Below are 22,748 nucleotides of genomic sequence, written 5' to 3' on the forward strand. Positions count from 1 at the left end.
ACTGCTACATGAACTTGCATGCCGTGCAAATAACAAGGTGATATTGCACTATGGCGATGTGTTCAAAAACGTAACAAGTAATCTGGCCAGCTTTACCAATTGCTATGTTGAAATAGTTTGACACACACAGTTGTACTTGCTTAATCAAAATACATAAAGATTCTTGTTTGATTGCCATGAATAATTAAGTTATTTGCTAACTTTTCTATTTCTATAAAAGTCATGTTTTTCATGCTCCCAGTATTGCTTTCAGTGCTCCATGAGAGCGGAGAGAGGGGTTCTCAGGTGGGTACTTTTGGCTGACAGTGCACTTCTGCTGTGACAACTATATTCCTAACAAGACTGCTCTTAACAGGGAGGGAACCCAACGATGCATTTGATTCTAATATACTCTGTAATTACAATCTGACAATGACTACATTTTCAGCTAGGATAAAATGATAGAGTGGAGTCTGAGTCTACATTTCTTAATCCATTAAAATGCGGTGCAAAGCAAGCAAAAAATAGAAAGCTCTAGACAACTGAGGTATTGCAGAGGAGAAGTACAGAATAAGCAGAGTCTTTTTCACCCTGCATTGTGTTTAGATTCCAGGCGCGGAGTATCATTTAGAAATCTAATCTTAAATAATGATGTTTCACTCAGTGGGTATGCATTTGAGTACTGAACAATATTTCCATTACAGTCAAAATGGAACAGTTCAACAGGCAGAACGGAATAGCTTAGGTGCCGTGCAATTATACATTAATACAAGCATAAGACCTCAACTGTATCTCCCATGCAGCTTGATGCAGGGCTTTTAAACACTTGAGTAGTTGACTTTATCATAGCTGTAAAATAAAGCCACACTTAATTTTCATTTTGACCTTCTCTTAATTGACTTACAGTATGTATATGGCCTGGAAATAACAAGTGAAATGAGTTGCTTGAAAGTAAATTAACTGGTAGCCACCAAAGTCTTGTACTAAAGTTGGTCAAGTAAGCAATTGTCCAATATTTTGAAGGATTTTTGTCATTACAATGTGAGGACAAAGACAACATGGTCACTATGGAACCACCATGTGCTGGATCTGAGAACATAGTTCTCCTGTGTAGCTGTGGTGTTCTAATGCATGTGCAAACACTTCAAAAGGAAACAAGAGAACTAAGAGGTTTGGAGACGATAAATAGGTTATGCCGAGCCATGTGCTTCACATAGATATTAAGTTACTGTATGGACTGGCTTTTTAAAATCCAAAACAGCTCCAGTCCCACGGGCCTTTATCATGTTTCCTATTGATTCACATCAGCCATAAGAAGCCTGCGGGACATCACACAGAGAAAGAACCATGAGACTGTCAGAGACTCGGCTAATTGGTAGAAAAAAACAGTCAGCCAAAGAAGCACAGACCTCATTGTGTCTTTGATCCATAAAACATGATGGGTTCAATCCCCTTCGCTACTTTCATTAACTTAATAAACACACCAGGAAATGAATAAAACATCTCAACTCGGAAATACAACCTCAGAAATCAACAACAGCAACAGCAGACGCGGCACCACACTGATTTCCTGTATTAACATGCTGAGGGTAAGATCAAGAGCTCCTTGACATTGACTCCCCTTTCATCTTCTCCACCTCCTGCATGAGTCTGAGTAATGAGGTCTTACAATACTGTGACCAGTCAGTAACCTGGTGTCAGCCATGGTGCACTCCCAAAGACCTCTTTTTCCGGGAGACAACCAGAAAACACAAGCTGCATACATGCCGTAAGCTACAAGATCTCGGTGCAAGAGATTTCACTACTTTGCACTTTGCACACTCAGCCCTGCCAAAATGGGATCCAAGTTCATTCATTCAAATTTATAGCCTGCTATTCGTCTCTGGAAGACTCCTGTTCTCAAACAGGGATGTGGCCAACTCATTTCAGAGTATTGGATTCTAAATATTTACTCATTTATGAACTTTTATGAGGCTGTAAAGTGGTTTACAGTGGGCTGAGTAAGCAGAAGAGGGGCCAGTTATTTTTGCAACCAGTGCAACAATTTAATTTACCAGTTTATATAAATCCATCAGCAAAACTAAATTGTTCCAATGAGTCTAATTTCCAAAGATAAAACGAGTTAGGGTAAAGTGGACTCGTTTCCAGTGAGAAGAGACAGTATAAGAACAGTCCAACAACATTTGTGTACAATTACAGACTGTTACTATGACTCCACACACTGCTGAGAGGAACACCGACTCTAATAACAGAAGGACATTATATAGGGTTAGAACATAGAAATAAACTATTAAGGCTTTGACAATTGAGCTGCAGGCATGATCCACGACAAGCAAAAGAGCTTAAAGGATTTAGGAGCAATCAAGCATGTGTATAGATGTATGAATAAGGCAAATACAGTACAACGAGATGTGCCTCTGATGGGGAGCCATCACTGTAATCTTCTCATCAATAACATGTGTGTGTCACGACACAGACCAAGTAAAGAGGTCAGAGCTTGATCGTTTTACCTCTTCTACAGTGCAAGGCACCATGGCAACCAGATTTCTATCTGGCACTGACTGGCTGTGATGAGATAGACTCCCATTAAATCACATGATGCATGTAAATTCACTATGTTATGAAATGTTACATTTAGTTACGTAGCTGCCATTACTCATAACCCTCACTGTAATTACATGACAGTATTGTACAGGCCAAGCACAATACTTACTGAATGTGAGTACTAGAGCTCTTTTCTACTAAGACATAGTGGTCGTGGTCAGTCACAGTAGCAGTAGGTCACACTTAGCCAATCAATGCTAATCCCTTTTGATTCCCCCTTCACCTGTGACAGCGCTAACACCTGTTAAACGACGGGACAGAAGACACTCGACGAAGCACTATAGAGGATAGGTCATGTACAACCCTCATGCTTGTTCCATGCCTCTTAGCGGTTCTTCATTTTGCACAGAGAACAAGATGCTCCTTAGATAGGAACACACATCAGCAAGTGTTGCCACGTTCTCGAGAGCTAATTAGCCGTTCCTGCTTGTGCCTCCACTCCTCTTTGTGTCCCTTAGCAGGTGGGACCTTTTAACAGCTATCTTTCGTTAAGGACTTAATGATGTGCAGCAACCAAGAAAAAAACTTGCCTGCCTTTGAAGACAAGCTCCTATCCTGCTTTTTTAATGCAATATACAAACAGCCGCACTGAACACAACGGCTTCCCACTTCCCCAGGTCAGTCCTGTCAGTGTATATTTGATGTTCTGTCCCAGAAGTATGAGATGTTAGTCCACTGAGGAGTCCTCTTCTAAAACACAGGCATTGCTTTAACTTCTGATAATTATTTGGCAGATAGTTGTTTTGTAGTAAAGTGCAGAAAGCACTTGAATCAGCTTTTCGGCCCTTTGGGACGGCATCAGCATTTTATAGGCAATCAAACAAACAACAGTACATGCTGTATCAAAGCAATGATACACAGGGCCTTTGTGTCCTGTTCTGTCTGAAGAACACACAGCACTGAGAGACAATACACAGGAGTCTATACCATCAGCCAAACTACACTGCCACAACTAGTTCCTGAGCTCTGTGGGTTGTTGTCCAAGGCTTGGAGTGTCTCCATATGCAGTGGCAGATGGCTGGACACTTTCAGCAACACAGCGATATCCACACCTAGGCTCACAGCACATTGTTGGCCCGCTTGCCAACGTCATGTTGTTTGTGGGCGGGTGACTGGTGGTTGACCAGCCAATGGCAGGGTGAGTCAGCTGGGTCGTGAGTGAAACAGTCCAATGGAGGGGCTGGTGTGGAGGTTCCGGGGGCTGGTGGTTGACTATTGTTGGCTTGGTGTGGAGCGGACCTGAGCTGATGCCATGATGAGGCTTTAATGTGCATCATTCTGAGCTGAGGGACAGAGAATTGAGTGACTTGGCAGCCTTGTTTCATCCAACACAGTAGATTTATGCACAGAACTCAAATATAAGTCATAGAGATCTTACGAAAGGAGAGAAAATAAGATTGCAGTTCTGTACCTAGAAAAGTAATCTGTAACATGTAGATTGCTCTGGGTTGAGCTGTCTAAGAAACGTATTTAAATGGATTTCTGTTATGTTCTGGGGATTTCTTAATATTGAAACCTTTTATCTAGCTGTGCCACACCAAGTAGCTGGGACACTGAAATTGCTCAAACATTGAGCCAGTGCAAATCAATTGCAAAACCTGGCAGTTTTCTGGTGTCAGAGTGTGGTTGCTTTGTGTGCTCTAACAACAGGCAATAACAAGCTGCAAATAGAGGAATAACAATTCTAAAGACTGATAACCGTGTGTGATAAAGCACAGGACAAACTATCAGTAGACCTTAATTTCCCCAAGCTCACTGTCCTGTCTGGAAAGTGGTCAGGTCTGTAATTCAGCTCAGTGTGCTGCTTCCTCTTTTATTTTCTAAAATGGTGGAGGATAGGGAGGGAGTCAAGGTTTAAAGCAGATAAGGCACTGGTCTGTAGCAGACCTCCTGGGAGTCCTGGCCACAAACAGCCATCCAGATTAGTGGGAGCTGGAGAAAGAGCTCTGGGCTCTAGGCTTGAACACAAGTTATGTTTGGCTTTGTAAACATCCCTGTCTTGCTGTCTTTCAGAGGCTGTGCACAACCATAACACAGATGTGGCCCGTATGGAAGAGAACTACCTCGGAGCGCTATCAGACAAACACATTAGTACCCAGCCTCAGTGCTCATACATATGGAGCGACGTGTGGCATCTGCAATCGTCCATTTGTTATTCAATGCAGATGGCGATTACTGCGTTTAGGGCGCTTTACCAAATCAATCTCCAAGTCCTAAGAGACAGCCTGGGAAACCGCAGGGAACCATCAACCTTGGATAAGAAAAGAAAGATAGATGCCTGCTTGATGGTGACAGCTGGGCTCATCCTATGGCCGAACTAGGTTGCTCAACATGGTGGACACGTCTCCCTTAGTGAAAAGCAATCAAACCCACACAGAATCACTGTCCAATGATTAGAAGTAAGAAGAGGCTGTCTCTTTGTCTGACCCTTCCACCCCCTGCTTGGACTAATGAGATAGTGCAAGCCACAGGACAGGTGTCTGTCTGTAATGAGTGACACCGCTCTGGAGGGAGAATTCAGACTGTTTAGCACCCCTGCTGTCCTCTCAGGAGCAGTCTGGGGAAGAGGTTACGCTGAGGGTCTCCAGGGAAGGAGGAGTTGACATCAGTACTAGCAGGAAGCATTAGCGCCATTGGCGCTGAGCTGTAGCTAGCGTGCTAGCTGACTGGGAGGTCGACATGAAGGTCTCTCTTCCAGAGGGCAGAGCAACTCATTCAGCCTGTGTGACCCCCGGTACACCTCACACTACTGCCTTCATTAAGGATTCTAAATTTATCATGGGCCAACATCCAACAACCATTATTCATACGGAAGGAATTGAACAAAGAGATGCTTTCTTTTGGACTTCTGTGAAAGCAAGCTTTCTTTCGTCACATGTAAATTATATGACCACCGAACTGGGGAAGGGAAATGAATGTGTATTTAACAAGAAGAGCTCACCTCTCTGTCAGTGTGACAGGTGCTCCGTCTCGCTCTCCTCTTTCTGCCTGGTAACGCTTGGCCACTACTCTTTCTTTTGAGGGATGTACAGATATCATATTTCATCTGGCTGTGCATTTGCCTAAAAGAAAAACAAATAACAAACATGTTATTTAAAATCCATTTCCCACTCAACAAAATACAACATTCAACACTATATATGTGTGTGGTGTATATATATATATATACTGTATATACACCCACACACACATACACACACTACACACACACACACATTATGGTGCTCACATGACCGGTAGACCCCATGAGGCTTCATCCATTGCAATTCATTACCTCGATATGCTATCCCTCCCTTGGGGAAGAGCCAACACAATTACACTGCACATGCCGTATCTCATTTCATCTGCTGACATCACAATCTGTGAAACTCAAGGAGAGCTTGCGGTCTTTCACACTCTCCTCTTCCCTCATAGATAAGGTCCAATTACCATTACGCCCACTTCCACGCTTTGACCATTTATGCTCCCCCTCTTTTAACATATCCATCCATCTATCCATCCATGGTTACCCTGAACCCAATTTAGTCCCTCTCTATAATTGTTGCAGGGATCCCAATCCCAAGTGTGCAGTCTTCAGTGTCACATTTAAACACCTTGCTGCCATTGAGACATTTTTAATCACGTGCCCCCTTCCAGGGTCGTGTCATGTAACATCCAAACATATGCTGACTGACAGGTCTGGTCATCGCTTCAGGGTCCATTCAAATGTTTCTCTGGGAGAGCTTCAGTAAGACCCAAACACAGAATACATGTCGTCAGTCTTCTTCTGTTGCACTCTGCTTAGATAGAAGACACGCTCTGTGAGACTCCAGTAGAAAAGCCCAGTAGCAAAGATGCAAGTGATGGAGTGCTTTTAAAGAGAACACAGGGCCATTCAACACTGCGTGATAATGTTACCATCTTGATGTCGGGATTACAAGGAAGATAATGTGATGGAGGGGCTTCACTTTACTAAACCTTACTGCCTATTACGTGCTGCTTTGTTCGCACAGGATAAAATGATGGGCAAGATCTGAGAACTGTTTTTTTGGAAACAAGGAAAACAAGTATTGTTACAAGTTAAGCATGAATTAAGATATCCACTTTATTGTTTATTTGATTGTCAATAGATTGGGGTTACTGGGTGTGCAGTATTAGGTTATGAAGACTTGTTACAATCCCTAGGGACACACCTGCACAAGAAACACAATATTTTCCAGGAAATGATTTGGCACTTTTCTGCATCTGCTGCTGAATTGTATAAAAAAAAACATTCTCATGGCCTTGCAGGAAAAATATGTGCAGCGCATACATTTTGCATAAATCTGTCCGACTTTTGATTACTTTGCATCTGGCTCAACTGGCCTTAAATAACAGCTTAGGCGGTAGGGGGCCCACAACCGCGTGAGTACAACGTCTTTGTGCCATCTAATGCATCTGTTTTTTATGGTCCATTGAGAAATGAAATGCATTCGCCTGTGTACATCATTTTCACTACTTGGAGACAGTACTGCAGATGTATGATGTCGTTTGAAAGCATTTGCAAGGCCAGAGAGGGGGGAAGGGAAAGACAAATATAAATAGGCAGAAGAGCTGCTTTGATTTGCACTGAAGTGCCGATACTCTGGATTGCACTGCATGGCATTCAAAAGGTGTGCTCTGAATAACAAAGCATGAATGGATGGTGCTGCAGTGATCACAAGAGACAATTACTGCTTGGTTTTTGGTAAACAATCCCCAATTCCTCAGCTCACGCTAATTGTCTGGTTAAATACGGAGAGGTAAAATAACCTTTGCAAAGTGCCACTAAATGTGCAGCTAGTCAGAGGGGTTAACCCTTTCATGGTCAGGTGATAGCCCTCCACTGCACATGCAAATGACATGTGAATTATTGATGAACGCCTGTGCCTAGTAAAGCCCTTCGTAATCAGAAACTGCTACCGCCATCAGGGAATAGAGGTCTTGCGGTTTTCAATTCCAACCACACCACTTTGATCACCTCTTTGGCACATGGGTGCTGACCTCGTGTGTTCTCATTTGTGTGCAGGTTTCTTGTTCCTGTTAAGGAGCTGGGACCTGAAGCGTTAGGCAGACGTGCAGCACTGACAAACTCGGTCACGCACCGGCACACGGAGCGGAGAACCTCACACACACCAGCCCGATCGTGTCGAGCACAGCGGCACGCTCTTCCTCCCTCCCCTCTCCTGCCCCATCTTGGGGCTGGCGGTGGCGTGAACAGCACAGTACTGAGAGGAGGAGGCGATATAACACGTCAGATTGGGCCCCTCGTGTTCTTATGCTAAACGCATTACTTCATGCCCACTGTGGCATAAGCATAGCAAACAAATGCATTAGCCGCAATTGAATGAGTGCACCCAATATTGGCGTTACACAGTGTTTGAGCAGAAGGAACTAAAGTGCTGCCAGTCCTAATCAGTCGTGTACAGTTGAGAGTGAGGGGGCATAATCTGCATTAGAGCAGAGACGCACATAGTCTCTCATTCTCTCTTTCTCTCACTCTCTATCATGGTCCCTCTCTCTCTCGTCGCTCCCCCACTCCATGTTGTGCTGTTAGACACGCCAAAGGCGTCGAAAATGTCCGCAGTGAAAACCATCCTCCATCGTGGCCCCGCCCCCTTCCCTCTCACATGCCATAACAAGGGAAGCCAGGCAGGATCTTAGAGACAAAGCATCCGGTGCGCTCTGGCCTCCCGCTGGAGAGAATCAGCTGGACTTAGACAGCTTAGGCAGGGGAGCAGGTGTTTCACTTCACACCATGATGGAAGCCGTTCGATAGGACACACCCTTCTAATGAGGTCCCCTGTCAACATAGCACGTGTTAGTGGCCTTACTGGCCCAAGGCTAGAAGCGTTACTCATGACAGAGGCTTGTTCAGAGGCTTGTTGGGCTGCAGTCGTAACAGACAGAATCAGGCTGGGACATTGTGACAAGCAGCAGATACCACTGAGACTGATCTAAATGGACCGGTGAGGTTGACCATAAAAAGAAAAGTAGGCTAGACATCAAACATTGAGATGGTTTGGATAAAGGATGTTTGAACGGCAACATGAACAAACCGCATCTGATGATTCGACAAACCGCTGAAATCTGTAGATTGTGTTGTTTGCAAAAGCAACTCCCCTTTTGTTAACAATTGTGTTTCATATACAAAGTACACTGATAGAAGGAGACAATGGGAAAGTTTTGTTTTTCAGAATATCCCAGAAACACCTTCCCAGGGGGTAGAGAGGGGTTAACTGAGGGGGTCGGAGGAGGGCCTTAGGGAGTATTGCGCCTCTGATTATGAAGCTTCACATCTCATCGCTCTCATGAATACAATCAGCGTGCTGTGACGCACAGCCAAGAAAACCTTTTTGATGTTTCTGGAGAGCATAAATAATGGATTTTATTACTTTTTATGCATCACTGGATGAATACTTGCAGGCATCGCACACACAGCGGACACCCCTTCCTCCATTCCTGACACCTGTCAAACAAACACCAGTATGAAATCACTGGGTCTAGTAGGGAGAGGGCAATCACACAAAGCTGTCTGCAGCAATTAAAAGGTCCACAGCTTTGAGTGGTCATTTGGCCCTCTACAATGTCAGACATAATTTGCTGGAACCACAGCTGCAGTACTGCACATATGTACACATAACATAAAGAATGTTTCACATAAATTCAGAGGGGAGATGCTCATTTTAAAATTAAAGCCTTAAAAAATAACTTGAAATAAAACCGTACTGCACAATGACTATGAGATCCGTTGGCGTCAGTTTTCATTTACCCACACTTTACTTATCAAAACTGTGACTGACCAAGTATTAAAATCCCCCAAAATGCACCTTTCCCTAAAAAAACATGAGTTTTATAAGCATGCTGGTTCAACTCCTCAAAGTTAATCCAAGCTGTGTGGTAGTAGGAAGATGGACTGGTTCTGTTTGGGGTTGATGTGACCCCAATCCCTGCCTTGCTGCCTGCCTACTTAGGTCATGTACGTCTGTGGCTGTGCTGCCCATTCACCAGGTCCAGCCAAAGCCACACACAAACACACACACACACACGCACACACAACTCAGCTAGGGATTAACATGCTTGTGCCAGCACATGGGTCTGCTGCTGTCTCTCCCTCCTCTAAGTCATTAGTCATTAGAGGCTGCTGTGGCCCTGCCCCTCCCCAAATCATCACCCTAAACCCCAAGATGCCAGAGGACTCTTGATTATTTGGCTGAAAGTGTCCGACTCTGAGTTTAAGCTCCCAAATCCAGCAACTCCTGAAGCACTCAGCTCGGTGTCTGACAGTTACAAAATTACTAGGTGAAGCAAATTGAAAGAAGAGTCTTACAATGTGGTGCAGATTCAGCACCCCTTTAGCTTTGAAAAGAACCAGCAGCTTGGTTTTGGGGAAAAATAGAAGAGGGAGGGAGAGAGAGATAAAAAGAAAAAAAAAGTGGAATAAAAAATTGAAAGAGTGGAAAAGAACTCCTTCATTCTAGCCTCGTGGCTTCGCTGTTTTTTGCGATAAATTATAATGAAGAACTCATTTGCAACTATTTGGAATGATGGCTGTTAGCACGTATGTGACGGATTAACCACAGAACATGAGCTGACAAACTGACAAAGATTTCTAGTTTTATTACCTTGTGAAACTCATGAAAGTCAACCATCTCAGTCCCACAGGGGCCGCACTGCATTTTTCACCTCATAATGATCTTCTTTGACAGCTCTTCTAAAATGTGTATTTACCTTTGAGCTTTGTGGACCGACAAAATGTCTCTGAGATTTCGCTTTCTCATCAATACGCATCGCAAAAAATACAATGAAACATTACAGTAAAGATTAATGCACAGAATGAGCCACAATAATTTCTTTACGTAAGGAAAAAATGTAGCATAACTCTGACTGTATCCCTGAAAGCACTTCATTTTTCATTTGCCACTTCACTTTTGTTTCCTTGAAATGCCATTGTGCTTTCAGCAGTTTTCATGTCCTGCTATATTTAGGCCTTTTAGCTGGAGCATGAATAAACATCTGTATGACTTCCTGTTGACGGGACTGTCCAACAGTCACTCAGGTGAGGTGACACAGCTGCCACAGCAGAGACACCTCAACTCTGCCTGTCAACTCCAAACATCGCTTCAAAGGCTTGTCTGTCTTGCTTTGGCATGTTTATATGCAAAATCAATGCAGACCTCTTTTTAAAATGTCTATCACATCTTAGGCATTATGAGGCATAGGTGAGAATGGAAGAGCAGTTCAGTCTGTTCTGTGTGAAAACAGAACTCACTGAGATTTCAAGCTGTAACCAAAGAGTTAATAACTGATTAATGAATCTAACAAAAGAATCAAACATAATAAAAACATTACCATTCACCAAAAGCAAGAGTTTCCTCTGCAACAAGCGGCAACAGGCACATCTAATAACAAACCTCCATCCTCTCTTTAGTCTCGGATGAATGCTTGTTAGGGACTAGGTCCCTTCTCAAAATGTTTCCAACTCTTGACAGTCCCAGGCATAAGGACCCTACTGATATGAATGACTGCACATCCAACATGCTCTTTGGGTGATAAGAAGTGACACTCATGGTTCTTCCACTGTACCAGGCTCCAGGAACACTTGGAGAACTCTGCACTTATTCAGGTTTCCACTGTGTGTCTTTTTGGCTCTTACTATTCTCATGACATGGTCATTGAGGAGGCCTTAGGTTTTATCAATCCTGACAGGCCCAAATTAACTTTTGTCAAAAGGCAGGGCACGGAATGAAGGCCTAAATGAAGCAAACCAGAACAAAACAGAGGGCTTTGTGCAAATGTGCAATGTGCAAAGTCTGCTCCCACAAGTCCCTGCTTCTCATTGACACACTCAGATCAGGATGCACCAAGGGGATGTTGTGACTATTGTTGTCCGGTTCGATTGGACATAAACACTTAGAGGGGAAACGGGAAACGATTACCACTTGGCCTGTGTGCTCAGGCTGTCAAGTTCCATTGGCCATGGCTGCACGTAATGAATACCTGAAGGCACACATTACATTTAAAACTAATGAAAATGAATTATCGCCAGCAGGCATAGCCACAACCTAATAATGGTTTCCGTAAAGACTCCATACCTAAAAGCAGCCATTTTGGACTGACAGGGCGAAATAAACCAACTGCAATTGAGGAAAGTTTTTTTCTCACTGGGAAGGCATGGCACATTATTTGCAATCCTCACATATCATGGAGTGTAGAGAGATAACACACTGTAATTGAAGCTCTTGGTTTCAGCCAATAAGACATTATAGTTCATTTAGAACTGTAATAAAATCTGCTATGATTATTGATACTGTCGCTGTACCTCACTGCTTAAGCAATAAAATTATATCGTATTCAGTATAGAATCCAGGATTACATACCCTACATAAAATGCAATCATCTTAATGTATCAAAACTTTTCATTCCAGGATACATTTTCTTTTTGTACCCTCCAATAAAATGCTACGCTAAAATGCTCCAGGGTAGAATTATGCGCCTGTTACTAATAAGTACATAATATCTGTCTCATAGGCTTTAATATGAGGCCTTTTCCCCCTTCTGCTCCAAATGTACCTGTAACAGTGAGATTTCTTCAATTAAGTAGGCTAAGCACAGTAATGCCTGAGGGCTATTTGTCTTTCATGCCAAGTTGATCTGATTAGCTAGGATAAATCCAAGGCCTTGCACGCCCACCGCATCGCCTCTCCACAGGCTGCGTCCTCCCTGCACCCTCCCTCTGCACTGAGGGACTAACCAGCTACTGGAGCAGCTCACTGGGGAGTGCCAAGACTGCACCAGGGGTGTCAGCACATACAGCAGCGCCGGTGCCTTTCTAATCATCTCGCTTTCACTCCAAATCAATACCTGTATGCATGAGTGTGAGTCACCACAGATGCCGACACTCTTTGGCAAGGCTAGGTAAGGGATCATACAGGGATTTTGAAAGGATATATATGCTGAAGGCGCAATAACAGAGAACCCTCGGATTGCATACGAATAGTCTCTGGCACTGACTGTAGCGCGAGCAAATACGGTGGATGAGCACGCTCGCTTGTGCGCAAATAGGTGAAGTTGAAAGCATCAGCGCAAAGACAAACATGCCTGTGTGTTTGTGTGCCTTTTCTGTACATCCAGTACATATGCAAACACACATGAACACACACGCCCTATGATGGATGTTCCAAGGTGGTGATGGTGGAGCCACTGGGAGCTTTATCTCAGCATCCATCTTCTCTTGTCTCTCTAACCCACAAGGAGAGCCACTTGTCAGGGCTGTCTTGTTTGGGTTCCTTCCTTGCCCTGCTGTGTGTTGCTGTGTGACCCCACAGGGCATTCATCTCCAACACTGGGGCGTAATACAGTACAAGGTCAGAAAAACAGTAAACATGCACAGATAAGGAGAGGAACAGAAAGGTAATCTGGGAAAACTATGAACTGATGATACAGCAAAGGTTGAGAAATATGATGAGTTAGTTGTTTTCCAGAGGGTTTTATGTGTTGTGATATTTCTATATAGTCTGAAGTGGAAAATCTTTAATATTTTGATATATTTTATACTGAAGTGAGAATAAGGAGATGTCAGCAATTTTAGTTTCCAAAGTGAGCCTCCCCCTTCTCTGCATCATTCGCTCATTGTCTCTGTCTGTCTGTCTGTCTGTCTGTCTGTCTGTCTGTCTGTCTGTCTGTCTGTCTGTCTGTCTGTCTGTCTGTCTGTCTGTCTGTCTGTCTGTCTGTCTGTCTGTCTGTCTGTCTGTCTGTCTGTGTCTCTCTCTCTCTGTTTATCCTGCTCTTTAGCTCTCTCTGTTTCTATAGGTTTTGTGTTTCCTGCTATTGTTGTACTCCCCCCTCCCACTGAGAAAAGGTGTCCATGTGAGTGTAAAGTCATGTGGTCTCATTAGCCTACTTCAAAGCTTATAGCAAGCTTGGTTCTCCTTAAGTCCAAGTCCTCGTGCACACTAGCAGCAGGTCTCTATAACTCGGTCTCACCATCATCTGGAGCCTGCTTTTTGGCATCCATCTTATGCACAGCCCACCACACTAAGAACAGGCAGGAGATCAGTTTACACAGCTACACAAGGAACGGGGAAGTCGTTTGAGCCTCGAGTTCAAAATGGTGGGCTGCGACCCAGAGAGCAAGGCACGGGGGACTCTCCCCAGTGTGACTGAGTTGCAGAACCAGGCTGCACTTCACGAGACAGCTGGGTGTTGAGTTGACACACATCCAGCAACCTTTAGATGACAACACACGACACAAACTGGAAAAAAAACCTCCCTGTGTGACAGTGCTACTTCCTGGAGTTAGATGTACGCTCCAGACCCTGGGACACTGATGAGGGTCTGTTCTTAAGGTTCTAAACTTAGATTGAAAAGGGGCTTAAAGAGAGGGCTGGAGCAGTGATTAAATCTGTACTCAGGATCTAATGCAATCAAAGCTTTAGTCCACGTCATTTACCTTGATGAAATAGTGTATTTTGAAAACACTTGTGCACATCTGTGTGCGCCTGCATACGTGTGCGCGTAGATGTTCTTTAAAAACAGCTTTTCGTTTTGAGGAATGAGGTTACAAATAGAAGGGTAGTGCATTCTCTCTGCTTTTACGTTGACATTCTAGAGATCACTAAGATGATTCTCTCTAATTGAATTTACAGTACAGAGGGAAACGCCTCAAATGTCACCACTACTGGGCAGTCAGCTTTGATGATGAAAAGCCTATTTATAATCTGGTTCAATACTAATAGTTCCCGCATGGAGCCACTGTGTGCAAACACGGCTAATTATAAACCACATTGAAGTACAGAGAATGGGCTGAAGCCTATTTATAAAGTAACCTAAATTCAGCAGGTATTCCACACTGAGGACATCTTATAAATAGACTGACCTATTTAACCAATTGACTTGAATTGGCAACGAGTTCCATTGATGATGGTTACTAGCATTGTGTTGGCAGACATTCCATGGCACTGAAGGAGAGGGGACAGGGAGGGCACGGTTGCTCTGGAGCTTGCAGATGGAAACTGAAATGTATACATACTGTAGAAATCTCTATTCAGTATGATGGCTGGGTGCAGCTACCTAACTCATTTCTGTATTTCTATTGTAAGCCTTCATGCAGGGCAAGAATATTGCAAAAATATGAGTGGGCGTAGAGTAAAGAGTTGATTAGATTCAATTTGAAGTTTATAACATTTCTCTGCATCAAATGGCTCAATCACCAAGCAGGGCTAAACACACTTTGTCATACTTTTGTATGTAAAATAAACAACTAAACAACCAAAACAAATGGTTGTGTCTAAGACAACCCCTAACCCTGACACATGCTGTACAACTGTTTTCAATAGGTTTTGTATATATACATAGTGGGACAATACAGCTCTCAGAGCCACATGAAACTGGTATTTATGTTAAGTGAGACAAATAACTGTTTGGTGGTATGATTCATGGAAAACACAAGCCGTTTTCAGCAGGTGGCTGAGAGGTGATTTGTATTCCCCTGTCATTCCCCTTTAGCCTTGGTATTTTTGTCAACTGCAGATTAAATTCAGGAAAGCTGGACTTAATTCTGCAGCCAATAAATGTCATAAATATTGCATAGGCTGAGCTTCCTAACAGGCTGTTGGACTGCTTTATTTATAAGGGAGGCAGGGAACGGTATTCTCCCTTTACACCGAATCCTTCATTCATTATTACTGTTAATGGCTGACTGATCAAACAGCCATTGATTTATATTTTCACTAAATCCAGTGTCAATAGCCCTGATTAAATATTTGCTGGAACGCTGGCGCAAATGATGGAGACCGCGTCAAGACTCTCAATGAAAAGCTATCCATGCTGTTGCATGAGTTGATTCTGACAAGGTGTGTAAATATCCCACCAATATAGTAAGCCTTTGTACCTTGATACAGCATCTGGTATTGGCTGGGTGTTACATTATCAGCAAATATTCAGCAAATATCAAAACAGTACATTGTTGGAATTTTTAAGAACCTAAACATAACCTAAACCTAACACTACATCTATTTGTCTATGTTAGGAAGGGGAAAAGAGGTTGTTACTTGAAACTTTGCATACATTGTTAGCTATTGACTGAAAGCAGGTGGATCACTAACATGTATTGTGTGTCTGGTCTTGAGTAATCATAGTTAAAGGTAACACATTTGACTTGTCAATGAGCTTGACTCAAGTGGCAGTTAGTCATTGTTGACATGTACGTCTTATCTTAACACAAAGGTTGCAACAGACTCTTGACAGAACTCAAATAAGCAAGTCATAATTGTAGGTACAATGATATGTACCTACTATTATCTTGATAGCAAGAAACCTAAAACACCACAGAAAACCACCAGAGAATAAGAACACAATCTGAAATGTTAATTGTATGGAAATCAATTTCAACCTTACCGTGGATTCAGATTCAAACAAGAATGAACTGATCACGGAGACAATTAAATGCCGTGGAACTGAGTCGATGAGCCCACCCTGGATTTCAACTTCAGGTAAACCTTGGTATAGAAAGCACAGCCCTGAGCACTGTCTGTCAAAGGCCCTTCTAACAATTGTGTCTTTGTACAGGAGATTAGTGCCATTCACAAGTCAAGGCTCCAGAGTCAGAGCTCACAAGGACAAATTGACAGCATGAGACACTCGTTTCATTCCCAATAACATTTCTGTGGTAAACATGACATGCGAACGTCAGATTACGGCCTCAAAGACATTTACACCGCATTTTCCTTCCTGTTTGGCATCAAAGCTACATATATGCCCCCCCCCGCCCCCCTTCCCCAACACTGTCTGTTTGATGTCACCTTGGTGAGCTCAGGAGACACCAGCTGTCTTACACTCGCTGTCACCAGCTGGAGTGAGAGGGCTAGAGGCGACGGAGGAGTGCGTGAGGATGAGGAGGAGTGCATGAGGAGGAGGAGGAGTGCGTGAGGAGGAGGAGTGTGTGAGGAGGAGGAGGAGTGTGTGAGGAGGAGGAGTGTGTGAGGAGGAGGAGTGTGTGAGGAGGAGTGTGTGAGGAGGAGGAGGAGTGTGTGAGGAGGAGGAGGAGTGTGTGAGGAGGAGGAGTGTGTGAGGAGGAGTGTGTGAGGAGGAGGAGGAGTGTGTGAGGAGGAGGAGGAGTGTGTGAGGAGGAGGAGTGTGTGAGGAGGAGGAGGAGTGTGTGAGGAGGAGGAGGAGTGTGTGAGGAGGAGGAGTGTGTGAGGAGGAGGAGGAGTGTGTGAGGAGGAGGAGTGTGTGAGGAGGAGGAGGAGTGTGTGAGGAGGAGGAGGAGTGTGTGAGGAGGAGGAGGAGTGTGTGAGGAGGAGGAGTGTGTGAGGAGGAGGAGGAGTGTGTGAGGAGGAGGAGTGTGTGAGGAGGAGGAGTGTGTGAGGAGGAGGAGGAGTGCGTGAGGAGGAGGAGGAGTGCGTGAGGAGGAGGAGGAGTGTGAGGAGGAGGAGGAGTGTGAGGAGGAGGAGGAGGAGTGTGAGGAGGAGGAGGAGTGCGTGAGGAGGAGGAGTGTGTGAGGAGGAGGAGGAGTGCGTGAGGAGGAGGAGGAGTGTGAGGAGGAGGAGGAGGAGTGTGAGGAGGAGGAGGAGTGTGTGAGGAGGAGGAGTGTGTGAGGAGGAGGAGGAGTGCGTGAGGAGGAGGAGGAGTGTGTGAGGAGGAGGAGGAGTGTGTGAGGAGGAGGAGTGTGTGAGGAGGAGGAGGAGTGTGTGAGGAGGAGGAGGCTCTTAGGGAACCACCAGGCCTACCGTCTCTGCTCTGCTCTCCCCCAGCCTGGCGCGGGGAATAACAGGGTGTCTCTAATGGAAGCCTGCTGGGCCATGTTTAATGCAACGGCCAGCCATTAGTGCTTTGGGTCCCGTCGGCTGACTTCCCTTGTCACACTGAAAGCCTTTGCCTGTGCCAGTATCTAAGCTCCACTGGACTAATTTGGACAACGAGTACAAATATAATGCAAGGTGCAACACTGACACTAACGACGCCATGTAAAAATTGGCATTGACTTTCCTGATGACGCTTGTCTCTTGATGTTCCATCATGGCTCACAGCTGGTATCAAAGGTTCACAGTTACACTGTGTGTTTTTGTGTGTGGTATGTGTGTGTGTAAAAAAACAACTTTTTTGGGCTGTGGGGAACGCAACATGATACAGCCCCAGCTTATAAAATATGAAATAACGTCAATAAAATATGAGATGATTAAAGCTGTGATGTCAGTTATAAAAGTCATCGTATCCAAGTGTTTACCTGGCTGTGTTACATCTGCTGAGATCCGATCCGAAGAACAGCGCTCATCTGCAAACAGTCCTTTAAGGACATGAACTAAAGACAGTGAACTGGGAGATCTGGGAAATCCCAGGAGGGATACCGGCTCGACAATGTTCATGCATCCGCTCTGATCCTGCACTTACAGAGACATCGCCGTCTTGACCCTGGCTAACTGGAGTGAGACCTGCCAATGCTGGGCCCTGATAGCAGATTGCTACACCAGAGGATACAGGGCTAATCCCTGGATGAGGCGTCCGCTGCCATAATTCAAAGGAAAAGTTAAATTGTTAATGCGCCTGATAGACCGGGGCACAAAATGGGGTCCCACAGTACAAGCACAGCCTGAGGCAGAGGAAGTCAGGAATGCTCTGTGGTCTCTCTCTACCATCTCTAATCTCTCTTATTCACTGTCTCACTCTCTTACTCTCCTTCTGTCTCTCATTATCGCTCTCTCTCTGAAATACCAGGATCTAGTGCAATCACCGTGTCTCATCTACTGTACACTAATTTATGTCTTGATTACTGCACCTCAGTTGTAAGTTCTCATTTAGAACCCATTTAAAAGCATTAAGGGCCAGGGCGTCCCTTGAGTGAAAGGAAAGAATCCGAACAACAACAGCCCTTCTCAACAGCATAACACACTGTACTACTGTGCCAGAAAGAAACATTAAAGACAGTAGCCAAAAACGATCCCCATACAGCTCACATGCCCTCATGTGCACACACCCATGCATATGACTTGCCCACACACCCAGCGCACACAAACACAGATTCATGGTCTCCCAAGTAAAACCCAAGCACGTAAACACACACTTTTATACAAACAGGTTGATGCTTGAATACACATACCCTAGAACAATGACACAGAGGACAACATTAAACTTGCACACACACTCCCCACACACAAACTAACAGACTCATTATCAAGTGCTCACAGTCGAATTATATATACAACACACAAACAGGCTAATGCTCGCCCATAGACCCAAGCACACAACTAAAGAGTGCCATGAATGGCAAACACTTATGTTTCTTCTTTGCAGGCAGTATGTAGGTTGAATTCTTCCTCCACCATTAGCTTGACATCAAAGCTTTTCATTTTTTTGCTGCACTGGTCCCCTGGGCACTTCTGTCCTCTTTCAGGGCTTGCCTCACATCAACAGCTATGCAGCTATGCAGTGATATCAATTACACAATGGGGCTGTAGGAGCAAATTGCCATAAACAAGTAATGGCCTAGAATAGCTCTCCCCCACAAGTCTGGATGTTGGAACAGCTTAAGAATGACACTTTTAATGATCTGCTTCTCTCTGAACGTTATGCATATCAAGACTTAGCTGTGCTGGCTGTCAGCAAAAAAATGTAAACCTACGACATCAAATGAAAACAAAGCATATTGTCTTACTGTAATATTGTGCTTGCAATTCTGCCGAAATGTCTTGTCTGTCTTTTAACCATTTGATTGAACAGGCCATCGTTTGAGCGGTTCTGCTGAGTACAAGCAGCTCTACAGAGATGCAGGGGTTGATTCTTTAAAGTTTAAACTATTCATGACAGACAATACAAATGTCATGACAGTAAAACAAAAAACAGTAGAAGATTGGGGCGGGGACAACATCAGTCCTACTGGTAAACTCTGCCAAGAACCGCTATCCTGAAGGGGCAGATATTCATTCAGTGCTTCCCTGAGGACATACCCGCTTCGCAGAGTACTCAGGTTACAAGCCAGTTAGGACAAATAAATGTGAATCAGGTTTCCAAGATGCCTGTGTTGTTGCTCTTTAAAGGTGTACCTTTACACTAACTGATCAATCCATAGGACAAAAATGTGTGTTATCAAGACTAAAACAATGCTTCATTCAATGGGGGAATAAAACACAAGTTGTGTAGTCTGTGAAACTTATACTCTTAAGGCCCATTACTCACTTTTCTCATGGTTAAAGATGCATGCTATACGATTTTCTATACAATCTCAAGGTTCCTTTTCCTAATATATCTATTTATTGTATTGCACAACTTCACAAGTACAGCACGCAAGTAACACTTGTTTACGTGAATCCCACCAAGACATATATTACGCCAGGCTACCTAAATGTTAACCAACATTAGCATGCAAACTACCATGAGCACATGAGAGATCACAAGAATCCCCACCCCCCCCCCACCCTCCCACACACATCCCCCTCACACTTAGTTCCGGTAACCATTTTTGAACACTCAAGTTTACATTGGTGGAAACATTTATGGAGACATATGAATACATCCCACACGTGCCATGCTGCCGGATATTTAATCGCTTCCAAGTCCAGTGCGCTCAGTGTGGCTCGCACAGGATAAGGCATCTCGGTTTAGATGCGGTTCCCAGCCACTCAGCATGCAGTGGCACACTGAGGTGCTGCTCAGAGGAAATGAGCCAGCCGAGCCTCTAATTGGCTCAAGGGGCACAGAGCAGCGTGTGGCAGCGGGTCAGCTGCGGCACGCAGACACAGACACACTACCCCTCTGATAGGCCTGGTAATGAGACGCTTACGCAACGCCCAAACAACACTCCTCTCTTTCTTCCCTCGCTTCCTGCATCTCCGCCCGGTGCTCTGCACATTTTTCCATGTGCCCCTCGCTGTGTACCCCTCCTTTTATCCGGCGACTGTCTCACTCAGATTTTCTTTGCAGACCAGTTGTATGTATTACTGAAATTGAAACACAACATTTGTTGTCATCTCAGTGACTCATCCCTTCTTTTTTCTCTCACCGCTAAGTCTTTGTTGTATTTTTTCCCATCAATATTTCTGTCTGTCTCTCGCTGTCTCTCTATTTCTGTAGTTGTTTGTCCCTCCAGCCGTCCTTAAGTGTCTCTCTGCATTGATGGAGAACCTTTAAATGAGCACAGCCAGAGCAAAGTTGCTGAGGTCTGGCCCCTTGTTGCAAAATGGATCTTTAGAAAATTACACAAAGGCTGACTAGAGCAACGGTATATCTATGGCTTAGACTATTTCATTTCATGGCCTCGTGCAGAAGAGCTGACATAAGGATTTGTTTCCGGCAGAGAAGACATAGCTCAATTTATTTATTTTATATCGTTTAACCCCCCTCGGCCATCTCAGACTCCCATACGAGTCAATGAGAAAGACAAGAGAGATGTACCTCCTGTTCCAGCTGTGATGCCCCAAACTGTAATCACACTAAAGAGGACACAGCTTTACTTTCAACAGTCTCACATGAAGTATGAAGCTCATTATGTAGATGGAGTTATTTCAGCAATGTTTTGATATTGAACATAATTGAACAGATACCATCTAAGAAGCACAGCGTATCTTACTCTTCTATGAATTCCTTTAGTTTGACCTCAATTCCGAAGACGATCAGGTCTTCTTTACAAGCCTGGGGATTTGATATGAAGTATGACTGATGTTGCAGAAAATGCGTTGGTATAAGGAAACAGCAGTAGGCCCGGGAGTCACCACTCACCGACGTTGGGGCAAAGATGATATGGTAATCAGTTTCACAGGCAGACGACTCAGGTCTGTACAGTACAGTACAGCACACACACACACACAGTGAATCACATATCCTTACTGGCAAACAAGAAATGTATCAGATGATCAGAGGAAAAGAAACAAGTCTGGGAAAACAATTCTGTTGGGATTGCTTTCTAGCTCTCTAAGTGCTGACCTGCCAGTCCAAGGATTGGGTTGTCCATATGAGAAGGGGATCTAAATATCATGAATAAATGAGAGAGGGCTTTGGCCTGGGTCCTATGCACCGAAAGCCTCCAGAGAGACAGAGGATTATGTTTTGTCCAGAGATAGAGCTGAGTACATGTATAGACAGCAGGCATTATTCTACTATAACCCAATCTCCCTTCTGACATACTCAAATGGACTATAGATGGACCATAAATTGACTGGCCGAAACATGTAAACGAACAACCAAACCATATTGACCACTAAAAACATTTCATTCATGTCTCTTGCAAGCTCAATGTCAGGACAGCCCACCGCTTCGGGACCTTGTTTCTAAAGACAGTCGATACAATAACATTACAGTAGTTTGTAGAGAACTCTTTACTGGATCTTTGAAGATGAAACGTTAAAGATCTTTAAACCATGGTGTGACTCAGATTATCGCAAGTTAATTTCCATAGGTGGTGTTTTTATCATGGTGGGAATGGAAGCCTTGCTACAAAGCTTATCACCTCACCAGTTATGTGACTCATTACATGTGACTTCCCCCTCTCCTGCAGCAGTCTCCCACTGCTCTGTGTGGCATGAACAACGCCTCTGAACATTACCCAACTAACACACAACAGCCAGTATCCTGGTGATTTTCTTGAAGAAAAGGTAGTTGGAGATATTGGCAGGCACCAGTATCTAACCGTAGCTTCAGGGATTCTTGTCCAAGGACAGAAACAATGGCAAATGAGGGGACATGGCAGTATCTAGACCAACAAATGACACCCCAGTCTTGTCTGACATGTGGAATCAGTCAGGAAGACAGGGCTGTATGTGAGGATGTTTGGGGCCCAGCGCTGCTCTTCATCTCTTGAGCCTTTTCTTCCCTTCAGACCGACGCTGGGCATCAGTGACTGACATGCCGGCTAACTCCTCACTGGCAGTTACAGGGAATACCCTCTGCCATCACACAGAGTCCAACTCTGAACTGGAGCAAGATTTACTGTATTCAAGCCAAAGCTAGGCTATGAAAATCCACAGACAGAACACTTTGACTTCTGCAGAAGGCTTTCCTCCCAGATAATAGACACAACCTTCAATCAGTGGCCCAAATTGCTGTACAGAAGACTTGTTGTTTGCAACATGCTGCACTTCTGCCTACTAATGATCTACTGAATCAGAATAAGAATTGGGTTTAATCGCCAAGTAAGTGTAAACAAGGAATTTACTTTGGTGGGCAGGTGCATACAGTCA

The 22,748-nt window shown here is 44.2% G+C and overlaps 1 protein-coding gene across 1 annotated transcript in view; it reads right to left on the minus strand.

The window, feature by feature from the left end:
• lrfn2b (leucine rich repeat and fibronectin type III domain containing 2b) overlaps nucleotides 1–22,748 on the minus strand; it is a 50,009-nt gene that overhangs the window by 24,267 nt on the left and 2,994 nt on the right. Inside the window, exon 2 of the mRNA XM_047021287.1 lies at nucleotides 5,525–5,645. The gene's annotated coding sequence lies outside the window, so the exon portion shown is untranslated. The remainder of the gene's footprint in view (nucleotides 1–5,524; nucleotides 5,646–22,748) is intronic.

The sequence above is a fragment of the Hypomesus transpacificus genome, chromosome 6, assembly GCF_021917145.1.
Source record: "Hypomesus transpacificus isolate Combined female chromosome 6, fHypTra1, whole genome shotgun sequence".
In the NCBI taxonomy this organism is placed as follows: domain Eukaryota; kingdom Metazoa; phylum Chordata; class Actinopteri; order Osmeriformes; family Osmeridae; genus Hypomesus; species Hypomesus transpacificus.